At 45.1% G+C, this 22082-nt stretch overlaps 1 protein-coding gene across 2 annotated transcripts in view; it reads right to left on the reverse strand.

Moving 5' to 3' along the window:
- LAD1 (ladinin 1) overlaps positions 1–22082 on the reverse strand; it is a 118234-nt gene that overhangs the window by 14596 nt on the left and 81556 nt on the right. The window contains exon 2 of one of the 2 annotated variants that reach the window (XM_085643764.1): positions 17463–17632. The exons of the other annotated variant lie outside the window; for it this stretch is intronic. The gene's annotated coding sequence lies outside the window, so the exon portion shown is untranslated. The remainder of the gene's footprint in view (positions 1–17462; positions 17633–22082) is intronic. 2 annotated transcript variants of the gene reach the window in all.

Genomic DNA, 22082 nt, shown 5'->3' on the forward strand with positions numbered 1-22082 from the left:
CTCCATTATGGACAACAAGCGTCTTATGTTGAGGGCGTGCTACAGCCCGGAATGAACCCTGCCTGGTCGGAGTGGACAAGAGTCGTCATGAATGGGAGGAGTCTTGTCATAGAATCTTGCTCGATATTTTAAAATCCATGTTGAGCATAGATAAGGGCCTGTAGTCTTTACAGTCCAGGGGTGATTTTCCCAGCTTGAGCATTGGGACCACTAGCGCATCCCTCGTGGTGCGGGGAAGTGTGCCCTCCTTTCCTGCTGCCTCAAACATCCTCACCAGTCTTGGGGCCAACTTCTCTACAAAGGAAGCATAACATTCTGCAGGGAGCTCGTCTGTTCCCTAGGTTTTCCCTGGCTAGTCCTTCAATGGCCACTCTTACTGATTGTATGGTAATAGCCGCCCCCAACTTCTCCGCATTTTCTCCTGTCAGGGTGGGGAGGGGGAGGGGAGCAAAGAAGTCCACCACCTCCCTTTCCTCCCGTCCCCCTATGCCCCTGTACAAGGTCACATGAAACTCCAGGAATCTACCATTTTTCTCCTCCTGTCTATAAAGGAGGTGTCCGGCATGATCCTCCATTTCTACAATAGGCGTACCTCTGCGGGCCAGATTGGCCAGCCAAGCCAGGAGGGAGCCAGTCCTATCTCTTTCTGTATGGGTTCGTTCCATATACCTCTTGTAGTCAAAGCACCTCAGCTGTTTCTCCTGGGCATCCAGGAGTGCCTGCCAGATCTCTGGATGTCCAATTCTCCATTTCTCCAACTCACGTAGTTCTCAGTATGCTTTCTCCACGTCCAACTCCAGTGTGCGGTGCACACTGATGGAGGTTGCCAAGCACCTGCCTCAGATTACTGCCTTAAAGACACCTCATTCAGACAGTCTGGATGAGGCTGTGTCAGAGTTTTCTAAGAAATAGTATGTTATGTGTCCCCTAGAGTCTTTGAGAAAGACCTGGTCTTCCAGCACCTCCGGCTTGAGCCACCAGGTGGGGATGGGCTGTTGCCGCGACCCCCATTTTAGTCGTAGTAGGACAGGGTTGTGGTCGATATCTTGCACATCAAGTATTCTACCCCTTGGACTGAGGCATGAATATCAGTTGAGCACAAGAAGGAATCTAACTCTACGTGGAGTTCATGTATATGTGAAGAATGGGAGTAGTCCCTAGTCATCTGATGCATGCGTCTCCATGAGTCCAATAACCCTCATCTATTCTGCCACTCTGTGAAGGTCCTTGCTATCCTGGTGGCAGGGGCATCTCTGAGTGGGGGTGAGAGAGGTCCAGCATCAGGTCAGCCACACAATTGAAGTCTCCCCCCAGGATGGTGGAATGCAGCAGGTAAGGCACTAGCGTGTCAGACATGGTGGCTAGAAATGCACTCTGGTCTGTGTTAGGTCTGTATCTGTTATTTACCGCTACATCTTGGCAATCTAACCTGCCAGTGACTACTACATATCGACCCTCCAGGTCAACTAAGTCTCCCGTGTGTTGGATGGGGACTGCGGTTCTAATCTAGATCAACACCCCCCCCCCCTGGCAAATGCCGAGTAAGAGGTGTAATATGCCTGTCTATGCCATCTGCATTGTAGGCGGCCCCCTTGGTGGCCAGAATACGTGTTTCCTGCAGGAGGGCGATGTGGACCCCACTTTTGTTCAAATAGGAGAATATTTTATGTTGCTTGCTCATGGTATTCATTCCGCTAATGTTCCACATTATGACTTTATATGTTGTGGTGCTATCAATTGATGTAGAACATGTAAGGAATGGCTCTCCCCTGCCTTTAGATGTCCCCTGGGCAAGAAGCTGTATGTCCACTACTATCTCCCAGCACCTCAGTGCCCTGTATGTATCTCCTGCATTTTCCCCAACTAATAACTGTATAACCTCCAAACTCCCACACTCCAGGACTAGTGAGTGTCTCTCCCCATTCAAACTGTGTGCATTCAATGCAACCAAAAAGAAAGAAATTCGTGGAGGTTTGTGCAAGACACGAAAGGTAAGCAATTCTCCCCCGCCCCCCGGGTACCCTCATCCAGTGTTCCATATGTCGGTGATAAGTGGCAGTCCCACGGGACCAGGTATCATAGTCTCATCTGAGACTCCACAACTCCTTTTCTCCCCCTTTCAACACTTCCGTGCAGTACATAGGTCAGATGATGTCATCCGCCATTCTGGGGGTCACCACAGGGAGCTCTTGGCTGAGGCCCCCCATCAAACTGGAGCTATGGTCAGAGTCCCTGGACTCCTCCCCAGTCAATGAGGATGTCTCTCCAGCTACAGAGGGGCTGAGTGATGCGATCGCCACCACTGCTTTGTCCCTTTGCTGCTGCGTTTCAGCCCTAGAAGAGGCAGCCAGAGACTTGACCTTCCTCTCTCTCTGTCGTCCCATCTTCCTCTCTCTCCATTCCCGTAGAGTCCAGTCCTGTGTTCGGGGTGCCTGCTGATCGATCCAGTCTCATATCTCCTGGGGCGTATTGAAGAATCGTTCCCCCCCCCCCCCACAGTCACATCTCTGAGCCTTGCCGGGAATATCATCGAGTATGGAGTTCCCATTTGAGATGGTTTTCTCTTCTTTGCCACCAGAAAAGATGCACGTTGCTTTTGGACCTCCCTCAAGAAATCCGGGAAGATTCTGACCGTACTGTTGTCCACCACTAGTTGACCTTTCTGTCGGGCCTGCCGGAGCATTTGATCCTGGTCTTTATAGAACAGAAGTCTCGCCACCACTGGTTGTCGTGGTCCCCCGGAAGAGGGGGGCTTCACCGGTATTCTGCGGGCCCGTTCAGAGCAAAATAGGGAGAGAGTCCTTCCTCAGCTACTTACTTCCGTATCCACTTCTCTATGTATCCAACCATGTTGTTGCCATCAGTCTTTTCGGGGAGGCCCACGATTCTCATGTTGTAGTGGCGTGATCTGTTTTACACGCCTTCTGTCCTGAGCCCGAGGGTGTGCACCCATGCTTCTATTTCCGCTAGCTTGTCCACCGTAGAGGTCTGCTTCGGGTCCATGCATGCTATGGGGCTTTCTTTGGTGGTGAGTCATTCTGCCAGGAGGCGGTGGTCCACCCCTAAAAGTCCCAGGTCCTCTCTGAGGGTGTCTATTTAAGTTTCTACAGTCATCCTTGAGGACTCTATGGCTTGGAGGATGTCCTGAAGCATTGGGCCAGTGGGAGGATCTGGTTGGGTTGTATATCCAGGCCCACCAGCTCGGGCCCCTCCATGTTTTTGGGTGCCAAGTCCAGTGGGTCAGGGTCCCACTTTGTGGCAGTTTTCCCCATTGCAGACTCTCTCCTGGGCGGTTTCTCTCCCTGGTAGGAGCCCAGTCCCTCTGCAAGTCTCAACACTGTTATTTGGTAACCTGCTCCACCGGCTCTCACGGTAGAGCTGGACTGGATAGGGGGGCCCTCAGTCGGTATTTGAGCCCCAATGCTTGTGGGTTGAGCCCACAGGGGTCTCCACAGAATACCAAAGCTCTCCAGATGCTATTATTGTGGCCGGGTAGGTGGGCCCTTCTTCACTGTTCACTCACCACTTAGGGTAATCATCTCAAGGGTTGCATTTGCCCTCTCGAGGCAAGAGTAGGGGTAAGGAGCTCCTCCACTGTGGGATTATTGCCTCCCATCTCAAGTGTGTACTGCTTCCTCTACTAGGGGCCCAGGTCCCCCACACCTGGATCTTTCAGAGGCCTCTGCACAATTCTCTTTGTGTTTACTGCCTGCTGTTCTGAAGGCCGGTCAAGGGTGGAATTAGAGGCCCAATACTCGAGCTCCGCCACAGGGCAGTTCCTCTCTTGGGGTCTCATTTATCGAGTTTCCCCCTTCATCTGTGGTCCTCACTCATCTCCAGCCTCAGAGCGGCGTAGGCACCCACGCACCTTCTATGCAGGGGCCCCCCGTTCCTGGAGACTCCCGCCTTGACATGTTTTGGGGCAGCAGTCATTGTGCTTAGTGACTTTCTCATTACACAATTTCAGTAAATTTTGCCTCATTTAATCACAGAAAATGTCAATATTGTCTCTGGTTGTCTGTGGATCATACTTCGATAGTGTTTAAACCTGGTCTCTACAGTTAAGTCTGTATTAATATCATATTCTCTTGCCAATGTTTCAATTGGGACACTGTTAAAAGGATCATGAATTTCACTTGTCAAAATGTCAGTTTCAGAGGAATCTAGATCATAATGGAGAGTTTCAATATCGTCGATAAATAGATTTGAATGAATGATCATGGGTCCCTTAGGCCTCAAAGTTTTCTCATCTTTTTCAAGTGTATGGACTTTATGCAACTTCAGTTTGCGGGCAAATTTATTCAGGTCCACACGCAACTGTGCATAATCAATGGATGTATTGGGGTAAGAATACAGACCCAGAAGTAATACATCATTTTTAATATCTGTCAATACCCTCTCTGAGAGGTTAATACCTGTAAATTGATTACTTGAATTTCTTGGATCCATTATTGTTTCCCTTGTATCTGGCCACTTGTTCCCAGGCCAGTTTCGATATCTCTTCCTGCATTGCTGCCGCCTTTGGTTTTGGACTTTTTGTCTCTGCCCTTTTATCCGCTCCTGAAAGAATGTTTTTTGTCTTGTTTTATTAATCGATATTCTTGGGAAAAAGAGACCTTTCCTACTTGTACAGGGGCTGAATCCTCACTTAAGCCTAGATCAGTACTATCATCTGTGCTCAAAGTCGCCAGTCAACTTATCCATTGATCATCGCAGTGTGATTTTTCTCACTAGTTCACTGTGCACTCAGTCAAACTTTCTAGCGAAAGTCAAAACTCGTCCTGACTCAGAGTCTCTTTATCTCGTTGGAACTTACGTTGCTTTCTCCCATTACCTCCTTTTCATGTATCTGGATACGTTCATCAATTGTTTTCAAAGTATTAATGACCCACTCCTGATCTGCCTCCGATTTGATTTCTAGTAGTAAGCTGTTAATCCGTTCCATTCAGATCTCTGTGTTCAGCCCCAGCATTCCTGGTCAGAATCTCTAACATGACTCAGGAGCAGGCATTAGTATTTTCTTTACATTCCTTTTCTAACTAAGAATTGGGGTCAGATAAAGTTGGTATGATGAATAAGCGCAATCCACGTGGGATGCGATTGACCTCCACCCTGACCGCTGAGATAAAATCCACTGTGTGTTTTTTGGTCCCAACCCTCCACTATAAAACGTGGGTCTTCCCCTCAATTAAAACGTAGCTCCACAATTGAATTCTTCTCCTTCTTGTAGTGGTCAGCAGGAGTTCCAATACTTGCTTCAGTTTCAATTGGCGATGTTGGGTCGCCCAGCCTCGGGTGTTGGGGCTCGGATGCAGACACTACTGCAAATATATCCCAAATGAAAACTTTCGATTAAGTCTTGGCGAAAAACGAGCCACTCCAGTCCAAGCGGAATTAAAGTTTGCTTTATTCAGTTCACAAAACAAACGGGTGACGCGTTTCGACCACAAAAGGTCACATGACTCAAGATACAACTCATGATTCGTTTACATCATCATAGCTGATAAACAAACAAAAGACCCTGCGTCGGGCACTATAGTAGTAACATACTTACCATGTTAAAAGATATACATTTTTGGTGCAGAGCACATTTTGAGTACCATACATTGTAATTAGGCCTCCTGGTTTTATGTTATTTATTTTTTGAACATTTCCGTCTGTATTTATCCATATTCATTTTTTGGTCATTTTATTGGTATTAATCCATATTTTTTTTATTTTTTGTGAACAAATGATGTGATAACTCGTATATTTCCACATTTATTTAACAGATAAAAGTGCACTCATATTGATACCCATCGGGTTTTAGCACATTACACAGCCAAAAATAATAAAATAATAAACCCACATTAATAAATTAGCATAACAGAACCAATACATATTGAGGAATACAGCATTTTAAGCAAATTCTATTGAGCGTTGTAACTCCCATGCTGCCAATATGTACAGCTATTGGCCTGAAAGTCCTTATTCTCTGCATGGAGAGTGACTCAAAAGAAGCCAAATTAACTGTATTTTTCCACTTTTAAAATTAAATACAGGAAAAAGAATGTTGTCTGTCTGTATTTATCTGTGAAAATAAGTAAAAACGGAAAACCGAGAGCCCTAATTGTAATATACGTACAAAAAAAATGTATTTTATGCTGTCTTATTCTATGACATTATTGGCTTAGGTAGCCCTCTGTGCCTTTCACGCCTTTCAAGCTTTTTTGCTACAATACTCGCTACTCTGTATCATCCTTGCTGATTAAATAGTCACCAAGGGAACACATGATCATGGGAGGTTCTAAATGCTCTAGCTTGCACTCGCTCTGAAGTCTATGAACTCTCTGATAACCTCAGCTTTAGTAGCCACTTGTGTGTCCTATAAACAGCTGTAGAGGTCATCTTTTGTTGCATTTTCCTTGGTCCTACAAACAAATAAGACTCCAGAGTGACTGCAAGCGTATAGGACCATTTTACACGTTACTCATTTTATATTGTTTTATATTATATAATATATTGATTGATTTTTTTACTCTTTTGAGCGTCTTCAGCTTAGTATTCATTGTTTGCCTGAGACTCCATGTTTGTCTGTCAGTGTTTTCAGAAATGTGTGTTTTTGTTGAGGATAACGAGTTAATATTTTTCAAAGTATTCACCCTACTACCATCACACGTGAATCCTTTTTAAATACCCCCATTTGGTATAATTCACTTATTCTTTTAAATAATAGGCCCATCTTTTGGAACTCTTGGAGATTAAGGGGTGTCATGTGGGTTAACCAACTCTTTGATGGATCATTACCTTGCTCCTTTCCTCAATTTCAACTCTTATTTCACTGTCCCCGATCTTCTTTGCAGAAATTTACTAATCTCATGGCAATAATTCTTGACCGTTATTATTCTCTTCCCTCTTCATCATCATTAGTGCCTCCATCTCTTCTTCTTAGAATTCTCACTACCCTCCCTAAAGCATCTCTTATCTATAAATGTTTCGCCTCTCCTAATCCAGATCGCGCCAAAACTAAATTGGAGCTTTCCTGGGAAGCGGATTTTGGTTGTACTTGGTCTGTTCCTCTCTGGGATAAGCTTTGGTCTAGATCCTTAAAAATTTCTCGTTCTGCTTCTCTTACTCAATCTTTATTTTATCTGTATCATAGACTTTATCTTTCTCCTCTTTCCTTGTCTCGTTTCATACCCTCTTCTGATTCTAAATGCTGGACTTGTGGTACTTCTAATGCTGATCTTCTTCATCTGTTCTTTTTCTGTCCTGTTGTTTCTGCTTTCTGGGGAAAAGTTTGGTTATACCTTTCTCGCATTTTTACACTTTCTGCTCCTTTCGCAATCACTCTTCTCTTTCTGGGTAGTCTTTCTGATTTTTTAGAACTACCTGCACACTCACATGGTCTTTTCGATCGAATGCTTGCTCTTTCATTCCAGCACATCTCATCTAATTGGAAATCCCTCACAAACATCTCCATACAAGACTGGTGGAACACTTTATGTCATTTTCACAGACTTGATGTTGCCTTTGCCTCCTCCTGCAAACCAATACGTAATGCTGAACTTTTCTGGTTACCCCTGACTACATACCTGGATCGATTGGCTCTAAAGAAATCTACACATATCAATTCAGAAAATTTTAAACCTCCTTGAAGGACTGCAACTCTCTCCTTCTTGTTATCTTTTACAGGTTTCTCATGTTATATCACTTTTTATACTGATCATTTTGTATTGTTCATTTATATCATTTGATTATATGCTGTAATTATCTTTAGTATTTATATTTTGTAATGCTACTTTCTTTCCCCCTCCTCCTTCCTTCCTTTCCTATCTTTCTCCTTTTCTCTCCTTCCCTTTATCTTTAAAATTTCCATAAAATGCTTTTTGTCTCTTTAACATCGATATTATTATTGTTAATGATCTATACTATGTTTGAGCATATTTCCTGTTTCTGCTGATGTCTTTACTTGTTAACAAATTTTTCAATAAAGCTTTTCAAACATAAAATATTTTGCAAAGTACACTGTAAGGAAATAAAAACGTGGATTCAAAATGTGTTTTCCTTTGTAGTAATGTTTGCAGTGCTTATTTTCACAGGATGTGAAGAAGTCATTGGTAGATGCTTGCATCAAGAATAGACCTGAAAGGAGGAGATTGTCAGGTGTGCTGATTAAAGTACTAAGAGCAGCACTGTCATTGTGAAAGTGCTTTCGCTAGCACTGAAAGAAAGGCAAAATGCTGTGTATAACTTTTTTTTAAATTTTTTTATTTTTTTATTTGTGTAGGGAAGCTAAATACCCTGCAAATCAATTCAGCACTTTAAATTCACAGTGAGACCGCTTTTCTGTGAAGACTGATCTGGGAAGCCACTGTCAAACTTTCGTTCAAAAGGAAGGCTTCGCCATGTGATGGAAAATTATATACAGATAAATATGACAGGAGAGGAGAAACTTAGAAAATGTGAATCCTATCCCGAGTAATGTGCACGAGAAACCCAGGTAGGATGAAATGAGCACCTGTACTACCCTACCCCAACTCCAAGCCTCTCCCCACCCTCACGCCAGTCTCTGTTATTAATAGTGTCAACAGCAGCTGGGAGATCCTGCCTTACCATGGTTCGTGTACATATCTGCCCTGTCTGCCACCTGCAGATCGTATTTGTTGCAGACAGATTAAGTATAGAATGGGACACACCCTAAATTGAATGCTTTGTTAACAAGAGAACAGTCTGGAATCTAGGGTATTGCTGAGTTTATGGCAACATGGCAAAATATCTTTAACTAACAAGCAGTGCCAAAGACAATAGCACTCACAATGTTTGAGTAAGCAATGGCATTTACATTTTCAGGCCTTTTAAAACTTGCAACAGCACTAGAGGTTCATCGAGTTAGGCACAATGTTTTCTGTAGTAGGCAGCAGAACCTTAAACTCTTACTAGAGAACCTTAAGACTTAATTTGTCTCATTTTTACAAAACTACCACCTCTGCAGAATGTGGAAGATCTACGCAATGCGGAGGTGGCAATATATTAGGTATGGCAGGTCAGATATGGTACGTATGAGAGATAAGGTACAATAGGTTTGGTAGATGAATAAGGTATAGTAGGTCTGCAAGGTATGGTAGGGTACTTATGGTAGGTTACATATGATATGGTGGGCAGGATTGATAGGTATGGTAAATTAAGAAGGTATATAAATAAGTTATGTTATTTAAGGTAGTATAGGTATGGTAGTAGGTGTGTTAGGTATGGCAGGATAGATACGACAGGTAAGTAGGTATGGTAGGTAGGTAGATAAGCAAGGAACAATAGATTAGTGTTAGAAATGGGGGTCTCTTGTTGGTAGGTTTTTACCTTGTCCAAGTAGGGACCCTTCCTTCTAGTCAGGGTAATTTCACTTCTAAAATAACACCTGCTCACCCCCTTTGTAGCTTGGCACAGAGGCAATGCATAAAACATTTACACATAACACACAGTAATACAGTGAAAACACTACAAAAGGACATCACATCAGTTTAAAAAAACATAGCCAATATTAATCTGTGTAAAACAAGACCAAAAAAATAAAATACAGTAATTAAGATACACATTTTGCAAGAATAGACTTAAGATACAATTCCTTGAAGTGGATAGGTCAGTCTGGGGCTATTCTGGCATCTTGAACACACAAGTCCAACAGTTCAGCCTGGCCCCAGCGTCGCGTGCCAGCTATGGTGCTGGGAAGACCTGCAAACAGTACCTTTGAAATGCAGAGCGTCGTGGATCTTGCGATGAGCTCTGAAGAGGCGGTGTCGTTGGTTCTGGAGGTCAGTGCAGGAGTTGTCAGGCCCTGGAGTCACACATGTGGCAGCTTGAACTCCATGCGGTTAAAGTCAGGAGCGCTGGTGTCGGCCGGTATCGGGGCTCTGTTGCGAAGCACAGCAGTGCGGCATGCAGTGCCATCAGGTCACGGTGCAGGCAGTGGTTCGGTGACGGCATCCAGCAGCGTCGGTGAGACCAGGGCTGCGGTGCAAATTAGGGCAGTGCTTGTTGCGGTGGTGACAGGTCACGGTGCAATCTGCATTGTCATCGTAGCTGAAGCGCTGTCGTAGGTAGACAATCTGCCGTTGTTGGTGCCAAAGTCGGTGGACCAGGGCTGCAGTGTGAGACGGGGAGGGTTGTCATGTAACTTATGAGCAGTGCCCAGAGGCCACGGCGGCATGATGTCGGCAAGGAGCGTTGTCGTTGAGGATACCAGGGCGGCGATGTGAAGCGAGAAGGTGCGAAGTGCGGTGCCCTCAGGTCCTGGTGTAAGCAGCAGCTCGGTGGCATCTTCGGGTGGCGTCATCGGTGAGACCAGGGTTGCTGTGTGTAGTGGGTGATGCTCTGTGCAGTGCCTTAAGGTCACAGAGCCGGAAGCTGCGTTGTTGACAGTGTCGGAATGGTTTTTCTTCTGATGCAGCGCAAAACACAGTTTCCAGTGTTGTTGGTAGATGAAGCTGAAGTCTTTGATATTCCTGAGACGACTCCAATAAGTAGCAAGCTCTATTTCAAGCTCTTAGAGAAACTCAGGAAATAAGTTTGCAGAAAGATCAGTCCAGTCCATTCACTGCCCAAGACAGAAGCAGCAACTGCAGGCCAACCCACCAAAGAAACAAACAGCAAAGGGACAATATTCCTCCTAGCAGCTCTTCCTGCTCTTCTTCTTGGCAGTATCCTTGATCCAAAAGAGTTCTACATTTCTGCAGTCATTGCCCCAATATGTATGCTACTTTTCTTTTTGAAGTCATAGGCAGAAAGTCCCTCTTACTCAGTAAAAAATAGTTCTGTCCTCCCTGGTCCAGCTTCACTACAGGAGGTGGAGATATCATTGTGCAGATCAGGCACAACCTATTCAGGTGTCAGTGACAACTCCTCCCAACACTCTATCCCAGGATGGCCCATCACCATATGCAGGGCACTCCTCAACTCCCTTTTTGTGAGTGTCTGGAGTGAATGCACAAACAGTGCCTGGCAGGCAGAGGCACACAGGATGGTTAAGCTTGAAAATGCCCACTTTCTAAAAAGTGGCATTTTCAAATACACAATTTAAAAACCACCTTTATTAAAAGATGTGTTACTAATTTCCGAGCTCAAGGAACCTAAACTCCATTTCTCTGTCTTTCTCCAATTGAAAATTAAATGATCACCTATGGGAAAGAAAACATTTTAATAGTGAAAAACGAAATGCATAGTATCTCACTATCAGGACATGCACAACACACCAGCACATGTCCTACGTTTCATTTATACTGCACCCTGCCCATTGGGCTACCTTGGACCTACCTAAGGGGTGACTTATATCTAATAAAAGGGAAAGTTAGGGCTTGCCAGGTGGACATGGCACAACCAGTGCTGCAGGCCCATTAGTAGCATTTGATTTACAGGCCCTGGGCACACACAGTGCACTTTACTAGGGACTTACTTGCAAATCAAATATGCCACTCATGGAAAACCAATCATAACACAATTTAAAGTAGGAGCACTTGCAGTTTAGCACTGATTTGCAGTGAAAAAGTGCACAGAGAAACTAAACCAGCAAAAAACAAAGTCCAGCATACCATCAAATGCAGGAGGTCAGAAAGCAAAAAGACAGGGTAACCACGCCAAAAGATGCCAGGTCTAACAGTTAGGCATGATGGGTAGGCTAAGAAGGATAGGTTTAATATACTGATAGGTAGGGTACATATGAAAGTTATAATGGGACAGATATGTAAAGTGTGTTAGGTTTAGAAAAATAGGTAAAGTATGTTGGACATGGTAGGAGAGCATGTAGATAGGTATGATAGGTTACATATGGTAGATAGGTGCTGTAGGTATGTAGGTATGTTCGGTAGGTTGGGTTAGCGTGGTAGGTATGATGGACAGTTTAGGTATTATAGTATGGCGGGCAGGTATAGCAGCTACTATTAGGTTATGGTGATAGGTAGGTAGGTTTGATAGGTAGGTAGGTTGGAAGGTATAGTAGATTAGGCAAGATAAATTAGGTGTGGTGGATATGGGTGATAGGTATGGTAGATTAGGTATTTTGCAGTACGACATAACAAAGTTTGTGGTATGGTACAACACACTAACATTTGTGCTTGCTATTTAAAGGTTTGAGTTTCAAATCATATTATAGTCTTCTTACTTACAAATCATCGCATCATCAGAGTGTATATTGGGAATAGAGCAAGATCCTTTAAGGCGAGAAAATTTTCTCCACTTGGTTGATTGAACATTTAAACTTTTGGAATGTACTGGATGCCCAACTGCCAGGATTACATATGTGGGCGACAGCTGCCCTCCAGCTTATTGAATACCTTCTTCAACACAGGTCCATGTAGACCCTGCAGATGCAGCTTCCAGAACGTGGAGCTCAGTGCTGTTCACGGAAAGCCTTGCTGAGGCTTTGCTGCCAGTCCTGCTTTTGATTTTTCCTATATGCAAGCCCCCAGAAGTAAACCTAGAGGATATTACACCTAGAGGATATTCTACCCTGCAACAGAGATCAGAGGGGGCCGCATGAAGAACCTACTATAGGCTGATAAGATGGGCACAGTAATTTACTTCCAAGAGGAGTGCATTCCCTGACGTTTACATTTTTGGCATTCAAAGATGCTGCTTTGCATGCAGGACTCTGGAAGAGAGAGAGAGTGGATGGATGGACACAGAGAGAGATAGAGAGATTTCACACGGAGATGAAGGGAGGAGCTAGTTTGAGCATTTTTGCCAGGGTAGCTTTAGGTTCCTCAGTCCAGCCCTGTTGCTGTCACCCCAACAGTAAAGTTTGTGAACTTGTAACAAAATAAATAGATTCTATCGGAAGGACTGGAGTCCCCAATTTTGCAGTACAGCGTTTGTGATTGGGTAGTGATCGTGTATAGAACATGCTTGCAAACAATGTATAAAATTTCCAATATTTTATATTGCTGCATAGTATTTCTTTTGTTTCTATTTCCAGGCATGTTCCGGCATTCAAGATCATCTAGTGATTCCAAACGGTATACAGTGTTCATATCCAAGAGCCTGATTTTATTGCTGTATTTTTATTTCACCTCTGTTTTGTTATTGTCTGATTGATTGCTATTGTGTGATTTTTACTGTTTGATCATCGTTTTTGCCGTTTATATATATGTACGGAGATATAATTATAGTATTGTAGTGTTACAAATACTCACAAATCTTGACAGACATTCAAACCTGTATTACAACTATGATAACTGTAATGTACTGTAATGTACTGTCCTGCACTCAACCCTATACCACTGCCTTTGAGCTCAGCATTAACTGCTCGAAAACATCTACCTCTAAAAGATTCAAGGAGGGTCAGCTTTCTAGCACAGACTGAGTACCCAGTGGCCTTGCTATTTGGGAACACGTGTACCTTTGTTAATAATTGATTATCCATGTGATTGCAAAGGTTAGGGAAAGCACTAAACAATGGGACTTGTCATTTAACTTTTCTACTCACCATGATATGGCCTACATATTCCTAGCATGTTTAGTGGTATTGGAGGAAACTACAGGACTGGCAGCAAGTCACAAAATGTGTCCAGTTGACATCAATCTTCTCGTGTTGTTTGCCCCCTTCAAGGAATCATTTTATTCTCTATGGACATTAGCATGGATAACCGGATTCTAAATCTGGTTATTCACTGCAATGGTGTAGCATAAGTGGGAAACAAAACGTGTTCCCCAATGTCACTACTTTAAAAAGGAATTCCAGGCCATGCGGACATGGCTCTCAGGGAGCCCGTCACTGCAGCACTGGGTGTCTGCTCTGATGGACAGCACGGAGCATGGAGTTCTGAGTGATATCATAGACAAGTTGAGCTTCACTCTCATCTAATTGATGTCATTCAGAACCTCTTGGAAAAACATTCCCATTATTCACTGCTACCAATCTAAAATTCTATGTATCTGTGATTTCAATACCCATTGCCACCCATCATCTTCCTGCCATGTAGTTTTGCAGTTTGTTTAGGAAGCTACTCTTAATACACAAATGTTAAGCTTGCAAAGAGGTTAATAGACATTTAAGCTGTCAACTTTGCCAGGGAGACTTTTGGTGAATCCTGTTTTCTCAACCAACAACACTAAGAATTCTGGGAATTGTAGGCCTAAACATATAACGGGAAACGTGATGTCAAAAGCCCAACCACGATTGGCTGAACAATCACAATTATTCGCGAGGGGCAACAATTACCAAGAGTGGTAACAGGGCTGCTGGATGGTCGAAAAGCAGCAAATCAAATAATGTATCACTCACTTATTTTTTGTCAATACCCTGCTCACTATTCCCCTCACATCAACCCTCCCGTCAGCAGCACATCTCCTTGCAAGTTATCGCAAATTCAGCTACATATGAGGTCATGAAAAGTCTCCCTTTGCTTTCTATAGTGGCTTGCCTGTACACAAAACCCCTGCCTCGCCTGTACGACTATACTCCAAAGCACCTTTATGTACCCGGCCAAAAGACCTGTCGTCCTTGATGGTCAGCAGCGATTGTAAATTAGAAGCACCGCATTTCAAAAAGAAACCCACAAAGCGCCTCTCATTCTCAGGTAATGGCCCCAGCGCCTGAAACGACCTTTCCAGTGAATTCAGGCCCTCTTTCATCTCCTTCTATCCCTGCCTCAAAAATCATATAATCATATAAAATCTGCGTAAATAACAAACCTCACATGAAGCTCAAACATACTCCTTCGATGCGTTAACTATCCAAAATCAGATTGCGACTTGTTCTTGTGCTTTGCCACATACTGTGCTATGCTTATATTGAGCTTGTAAATTCGTTAACTGCTGTAAACTCTTAACATAACTCCTGACTTTAATGACACATGTAATTATTCTTGATGTAGTTCTATCTCCGCCCCAGTGTGGATCAATGGATCGTTTTCTGAAAACGATCTCTATTAAGGTCGAGCCTGGGCAGCCAGTGGCGTAACGAAACTTGAGGGGACCCCCCTTCAGGATACGTGGAAGGGGCCCCTCCGGTTGACCTCTTCATGTAGGACTTCCACAGGGTACATACATGTCTTGGGGAGGGGGGGGGGGTGGGGTGTAGGCAAAAGGTCTGCCTACTCCACTGTCCACAGATCTGCTTCCGAGGCTGTCAGTGCTTCTTCAAGGACTGTGGTCTGTGGGTTCAGGTGACAGATTATGCCCTTCGAGTCTCTCTCCATCACTTCCTCTCTATCACTCGCTCTCTTCTGTTTGTGTCTCCATCACACAATATCCTGTCTCTCTCCATCACTCATTCTCTATCACTCACTCTCCTCTGTGTGCGTCTCAATCATATAATATAGTTGTCTCTATTCATCACTCCCTCTCCCCCCTGCGTCTCAGTCACGTAATGTCCTCTTTGTCTCCCTCATCACTCATTCTCGATCACTGACTCTTCTCCCTGTGTGTCTCAATCACACGATAACCTGTCTTTCTCCCTCCTTCACTCTGTTGCTCTATCACTCACTCTCCTCCCTGCGTGTCTCCATCAGACAATCTCATCTGTGTGTATCTCCAACTCTTCCTCTCTATCACTCACTCTCTTCACTCACCTCCCTGTGTCTTCATCATATAATATCTACTTTATATCTCTCATCACTCATTCTCTATCAATCACTCTCCTCTGTGTGTGTCTCACTCATACAATATCCTCATGGTCTCTCTCTCCCCATCACGCTCGATCACTCACTCTCCTCCCTGTGTGTCTCCATCAGATTATCTTCTTCAAGTCTCTCTCCATCTCTTCCTCTCTATCACTCACTCTCTGTGTGTCTCCTTCACACAATATTGTCGTTGTCTCTCTATTCATCACTCCCTCTCGTTACTCAGTCTCCTCCCTGCGTGTCCCCAGACATTCTCCTCTGTGTCTGTCTCCATCACTACCTCTGTATCCCTCACTCTCCTCCCTGTGTATCCATCATATAATATCCTCTTTGTCTCGCTCATCACTCATTCTCTGTCACTGACTGTCCTCTGTGTGTGTCTCCATCACACAATATCCTCACTGTCTCCATCATTCATTCTTTATTACTCACTCTCCTTTGTGTGTGTCTCCATCATATAATATTGCCCTTATCTCTATTCACCACTCCCTCTCTTCACTCAGTCTCCACCCTGTGTCTCCATCATACAATATCCTCTTTGTCTCCCCATCACTCATTCTCTATCACTCACTCTCCTCCCTGTATGTCTCCATCATACAAGATCCACATTGTCTCTCTCCCTCCATCACTCTGTTGTTCTATCACTTACTCTCCTCCCTGCGTGACACCATCAGACAATCTACTCTGTGTCTGTCTCCATCACTTCCTCTCTATCACTCACTCTTCACTCACTCTCCTCCCTGTATCTCCATCATATAATATCCTCTTTGTCTCTCTCATCACTCATTCTCTATCACTCACTCTTCTCTCTATGAGTCTCCATTAGGTGATGCCCTTCGAGTCTCTTATCACTTCCTCTCTATCACTCACTCTCCTGTGTGTCTCCATCACAAAATATCCTCGCTGTCTCTCCATCAATCATCATCTATCACTCTCTCCTCTGAGCGTGTCTCCATCAGACAATATTGTTGTTGTCTCTCTTCACTCACTATCCTCCCTGTGTCTCCATCATATATTATCCTCTTTGTCTCTCTCATCGCTCACTCTTTATCACTCACTCTCCTCCCTGTGTGTCTCCATCAGATCATCTCCTTTGAGTCTCTCCATCACTTCCTTTTTATCACTCACTCACTCTCTTCCCTGTTTCTTGCTTTGTCGTTTCCTTCCCCTTTCATCTTTATCTCTCGCACTCTTTCCTTCAGTTCACGACCACACAAAGGTCTCTTCTCCATCACTTATATCCACTCCTGTCCCCATCATTCTCTTTCTCTGTTGCTGCCTCTCTCTGTTCATCACTCCCTCTAGTCCGTCTCCTCCACCCACCCTGTACTCACTCGTCTTCTTCTCGATCACTTCCTCTCACACTCCCTGTTTGTCTCCATCCATCCCTCTCTGTCTCTCTTTCTAAGTCCCTCACTTCTCCTTGTTCTCTCCCCATCCCAATTTTTCGGCGCCCTCCCTCCTGCAGTCTTTTATGTCATTCCCTTTATCTATAGTCTTATTCCCCCATCTCTTTCTTCATCCTGTACACTCTCTCATCAGTGCCATCTCTTCTATCTGTTTCGCCTTTATCCGCTCTCGGGTCTCGATCTTTATTTCTCTCTCTGTCCTTTCTACAACACTCTCTTCACTTTCTCTGCACATCTTTCCTAAGTATCTATTTTTATTCTCTCTCCCCCAATTTCCTTCTCCGGCGCCACCTCAGGGGTAGTAAGCGCTATATAAATACAATTACAGTGACTTCTGTAATGGGCGGCCGCTCCCTATCTCTCTTTGCGTTGCTGTCTCCTCTCCACTTCTCTCACCTCGCCTCTCTTTCCCTTCTCGTTCTACGTCAATCAACTTCTTCATGCTCTTCGGGACCTCTCTTACCTGCCTTCTGTGGTCTGATCACCCTCTCCAGTCTGTCTCTTTCACCATCACCTCCTCTCCCCTCTCAGACTTTCCCATCTTTTTTTTCCTCTCCAAGGCTTCACCCCCGATCTGTCTCTGCCTCTCGGTGGGACCACGAGTGTCTGGTTACTGGTGATGTCATGACATTTCTGTGGATAAAAAAGTGAGATGATCACACTTCGCCTGCCGCACCAAAAAAGTGCACTGGCGTATTTACTCTTATTTGTCATCGATAAAGGAAACAAGTCAAATGTGTGGTAAATAAGCACTGTGTACTGCAGAGCAGTGCTCTGCCGGATTTCTTGTGTTTGATTTCCTGCATCATTGGTTTCAATGAGCTCCATATTTTAGAATCTTCATAGAAGTGGGCAACAAAGCTGTTTTGGAATAAATTCACTAAGTCTGAACACAATCAGAGGAATTGAAAATACCACAATAAGACAACGAAAACACGCTTCAGTAGATACGAAACTGAAAACCAAAGTTTGGCAAAGCTAAATCTCGCACGCGACCGGGGTCAGTGGTTGGCATCCTGTGTCTATCCTGCCACTGACCATGGGTGCCCCAGGGGTACCAGGGCTATTGTGCTGCAGTTCGATAACCACGTTATCGCCTTTAGGCGCGTGAATCTCCTGTGGTAGCAAAGAAGAAACGTCAAGACTAACTCTAGGAAGTGGGTTGGGTTAAAAACTCAGACACAGCATGAAGGGCCCCCTGCAGCTCGGGGGGCCCCCGCACCGCGGGGGCTGCGGGGGACTGTATTACGCCCCTGTGGGCAGCACATGCGCTGCTCTGCGAGGCATGCTGTACTCGAGTATGGACTTGAAGCCTCGCCCACTCTCTGCTCATATTTTTCACTGGTTTGTGTCACTGTCCTTTGTAACTGCTTGCTTCAGATTCGTTAATAGGCTTGTTAGTCCCTCCTTAGTACCACCTTGTCTTCATTTGTAACCTCCCATGATGTATGGCCTTTTTACTTCGGTTGTTACAAGGTATCTTATTCAATCTGTGATCACTATTTTCTTTAATGAGTTTCTCCTACTCCAGGCACGCCATTCTTTTCTGCAACATTCAGCGCGCCATTCGCACTTTCACTTTGCAAGCAGCCCGGGACGCTGGTGGCAGCTTCTTTGAAATGCAATAGGTCTTGCATTTACAAGAGTTTGAGCTATTGGCATTGCAAATGACAGTGCCTTTTATTTATGTGTTAATTATCAAAACAGATCAATAAAAGGCATGGTCATTTACAATGCCAATAGTTTAAACTCTCTCAAATGTGAGACCAATTGCATTGCAAATGCTTGTTTTACCTGTGTTTCTGAAACTGACTCTCTCACCCTTTGCTGTGCCTGGGTGGACACAGGCTAGACCTGTGTTTACAAGAGGATAGTCGGCCTCTTGTAAAACGCTAAAAGTAATAAATGAATAGATAGATAGATAGATAGATAGATAGATAGATAGATAGATAGATAGATAGATAGATAGATAGATAGATAGATAGATAGATAGATAGATAGATAGATAGATAGATAGATAGATAGATAGATAGATAGATAGATAGATAGATAAGTAGCTAAATAAAATAGTTAAGGTTTCGTCTTCCTAAAAAAATAGCAGGCACATCTGTTCTGAATTTTGAAATGTTTTAATATTTAGAAGCATATTTTAAAAATTATAGTGAGCAGTTACACTCATGAAAAGAAGGAACTGTGAAGGAATAAGGTTGTGGTAAAACCATTTGAAATTAAAAATTGCAGGAAGCCCAACAAAGACTCCTACAGTGCGTCAGATAATGCATGTCCAAGGAATCATTGTCTTCTGGAGGTCAAATGCATATTTATCAGTTTTCTCTCAACACTGAATTTTACTGGTAACTGACATTTCTCTTTTAAACTGAGCACTAATATATAACTTAGCGCAGTGACCGGCTAGTCACGGTCTAATGTTTCTATCATAATGTGTTTCCAGCGGCCACTCCTTGAGGGCTGGATTCAACACTCACCCCACACCCCTCCATCATAGGCGTCACCGGTCGGTGACCCTGATAATAAAAGTGTCCAGGCGCACGTGCCCTGGGCCAGTTCCAGTAATGCAGTGTCTGTGCCAGTTATTGCTGCTGCATATGGACATAAGGCCCTAACTATTACAATGGCGACGAGTGTGTCTGACCCACATTTGGGTGTGCAGATCCCTTGAAGTTCGGTGTGGGGGCAAAGGTAGACAGTGCCTAAGGCACCCCTGCCAGCACTCTGCCGCCTGATAAGAGAGGACGATGATGATCGCAAGGCTGATGCCCCTTCACCCACAGTACTGACCGGCCCTGCAGGGAGGGATCCACCATAGGAGGAGGTGAGAACAGCCCTGCCTGTGGTGAGGGTACCTGCCATGGTGAGGGTGATAGCGAACCTGCGAGTTGCGAAGCGCTTGGAGACACTTCTGGCCCCTACCGAAAGAGTGCAGAGGAGAGGCTGTAGAAATGCCTATGAGTGAACTACCCTTCATCGTAGTGAGGTAGGCTGAGTGAGTGGAGCTTCTGGAGAGGAGCGCGAGGCCCAGAGCTCAGTGTCCTGCTCTGAAGAGGGAGACACGGTGTACAATCCCTGCTGCCCCTGAACTGGTATTACCAATGCACCACGAGGCCCGCAGCATTTTGCAACCTGCCGCGACCACCTGAGATGCTTGCAGCGCCCCTGGTGGCAGTTTGCCACACAACACCACGGAGACAGAGTAGAGGACTCCGACAAGGCGAATATTAAGGAAAGCGACAGGCCCACTTTGTGTGACGTTAAGCCCCTGCACCTGCAAGTTGAGTAAGGCCGGTGTCAGCGGCATCGGGGAATTCTGCCAAGAGCACCGCAGCCAGAGAGGTGGCTGGAACACCAGCTGGTGGTGTCCCATGTGCAACGCATCTGACAGTGAATTGTGCTAGGTAGCCCCAAAGGGGATTGCTCATGGAAGGAAACGACGAGCCGCCCTGTGGCATGATGCTTCAAAGAGCCCACAGGGCCCTTCTCACCTGGATCCATTGCCTGCAGTAGGGAGGGTAGCCTCCCATCGCAGCAAGTGGGTGCTGTACGATCGGATGAGGAAAAAAAGCTGCCTGGACCACTGGATTGTGTTGTAGTACCACATAGCTGCAGGTGGCTACTGCATCCATTTTAAAGCAAACCTTGTACAGAGTAACGGCCCGAGTGCTGAGAAGGCTGCCATGGCCCTCAGTTGCAGTGGAAAAATAAGGAGAACGATGAGTCCTAAAATTACCTTAGAAAGGCGGAAGTGAGCATTGCGCGCCCCGAAGCGGATATCGGCCACCACTGAAGGTGCGAAGCATCGTGGGCTAAGGGCACCCCACTGTGGCTGTCTGATGCCACCCTAACAGAAGAGCAGGAATGGAAGGAGACAGCAGGCACTACTATCTCAAAGGGCACAGAGCCTTTGCAATACTGTACCCAAGAGAATGAAAGAGGCCAAGGAGCAGAGTGGCACAAGTCTTTTAGCCACAGGCAGCAAGAGAAAGCTCAAGGTGCATTGGCCAGAGAGAAGAAGCCACCCATAGAGAGAAACTGTGTCCCAGACCAGGAAGTGAGAGAGCCCTAAGAGAAAGGACAGAAGAAGGGAAAGGAAGAGGCTGCACCGGTCGGCCCCACGCAGTACAGAATGTCCACCGTTGGCCCACCAAACGTGTCACATGGAGTGACCGACCATGACAAGCATGCAGGTACTTGGGCAGGACCAAGTGCCGCCATGGCATAGCCCAGAGGCACAAGCAGTGCATCCTCAAGTGAAGAACAGCTAAAGGAAGAGGGTGACCCCTCCAGCCAGGGAGTGGAGTACCAACAAGATTCCTGAAGGAAGGGACAGGACTTGTGAAAGGTTCATGAGGAGAAAGAAGGCCTGTGAGAGGTCCACAAGGAGAAGAGTCAGGTTCTACAGAGAGTACAGGACTCGACCAGGGAGGTCTCTGTGAAAAGAAGGTCACAGCGAGAGGCCTGGTCAGAAGACAGAGGAGAAGAGTATCAGTCCTTGGGGTTGGACGTGACCAGGGATGTCCATGTGAAGTGCACACATTAAGAGGCCTGGTCAAAAGGAAGAAGAGCATGACAAGATGGCATAAGGCCACGTCATGAAGAGGAAGAGAAATGAGGAGAAAAACAGAATGGAACAATGCCACGTTGTGGAAGAATCAAGGTGAAGAGCGTGGCAAGATGTTACATTGCCACGTCGTAAAGAAGATGAAAAAGGAGGAGAAGAGAGTGGCAAGAGGCCACAGTACTTCATCGCAAAGAAAAACATGAAAGAAGAGGAGAGAAAAGAGTGTGACTGACACAGTAATTGTCATTGTTATCAAGAGCACCACTTATGTCACCTAAGGAGCACCGCACATCCAGTGAGGAGCACTACGTCTGAGAAACACCTGGAGAGTAACAAGGCGTCCCTGGCATTGCGAGAGGCTGGCGACCCAGAAATCTTCTGTTATACTTTGTGAACCTGAAACCTGCTGAAGAGAGCATACTAGACCATTTGTACCATCAACCTCTGGGGTTGCATGAGAGACTTGGTTGTGGTCCTGTTCAGACTTACTCAGTGACCTCGGTCAGG

Source organism: Triturus cristatus, chromosome 1_1 (assembly GCF_964204655.1).
Source record: "Triturus cristatus chromosome 1_1, aTriCri1.1, whole genome shotgun sequence".
Taxonomy (NCBI): Eukaryota; Metazoa; Chordata; class Amphibia; order Caudata; family Salamandridae; genus Triturus; species Triturus cristatus.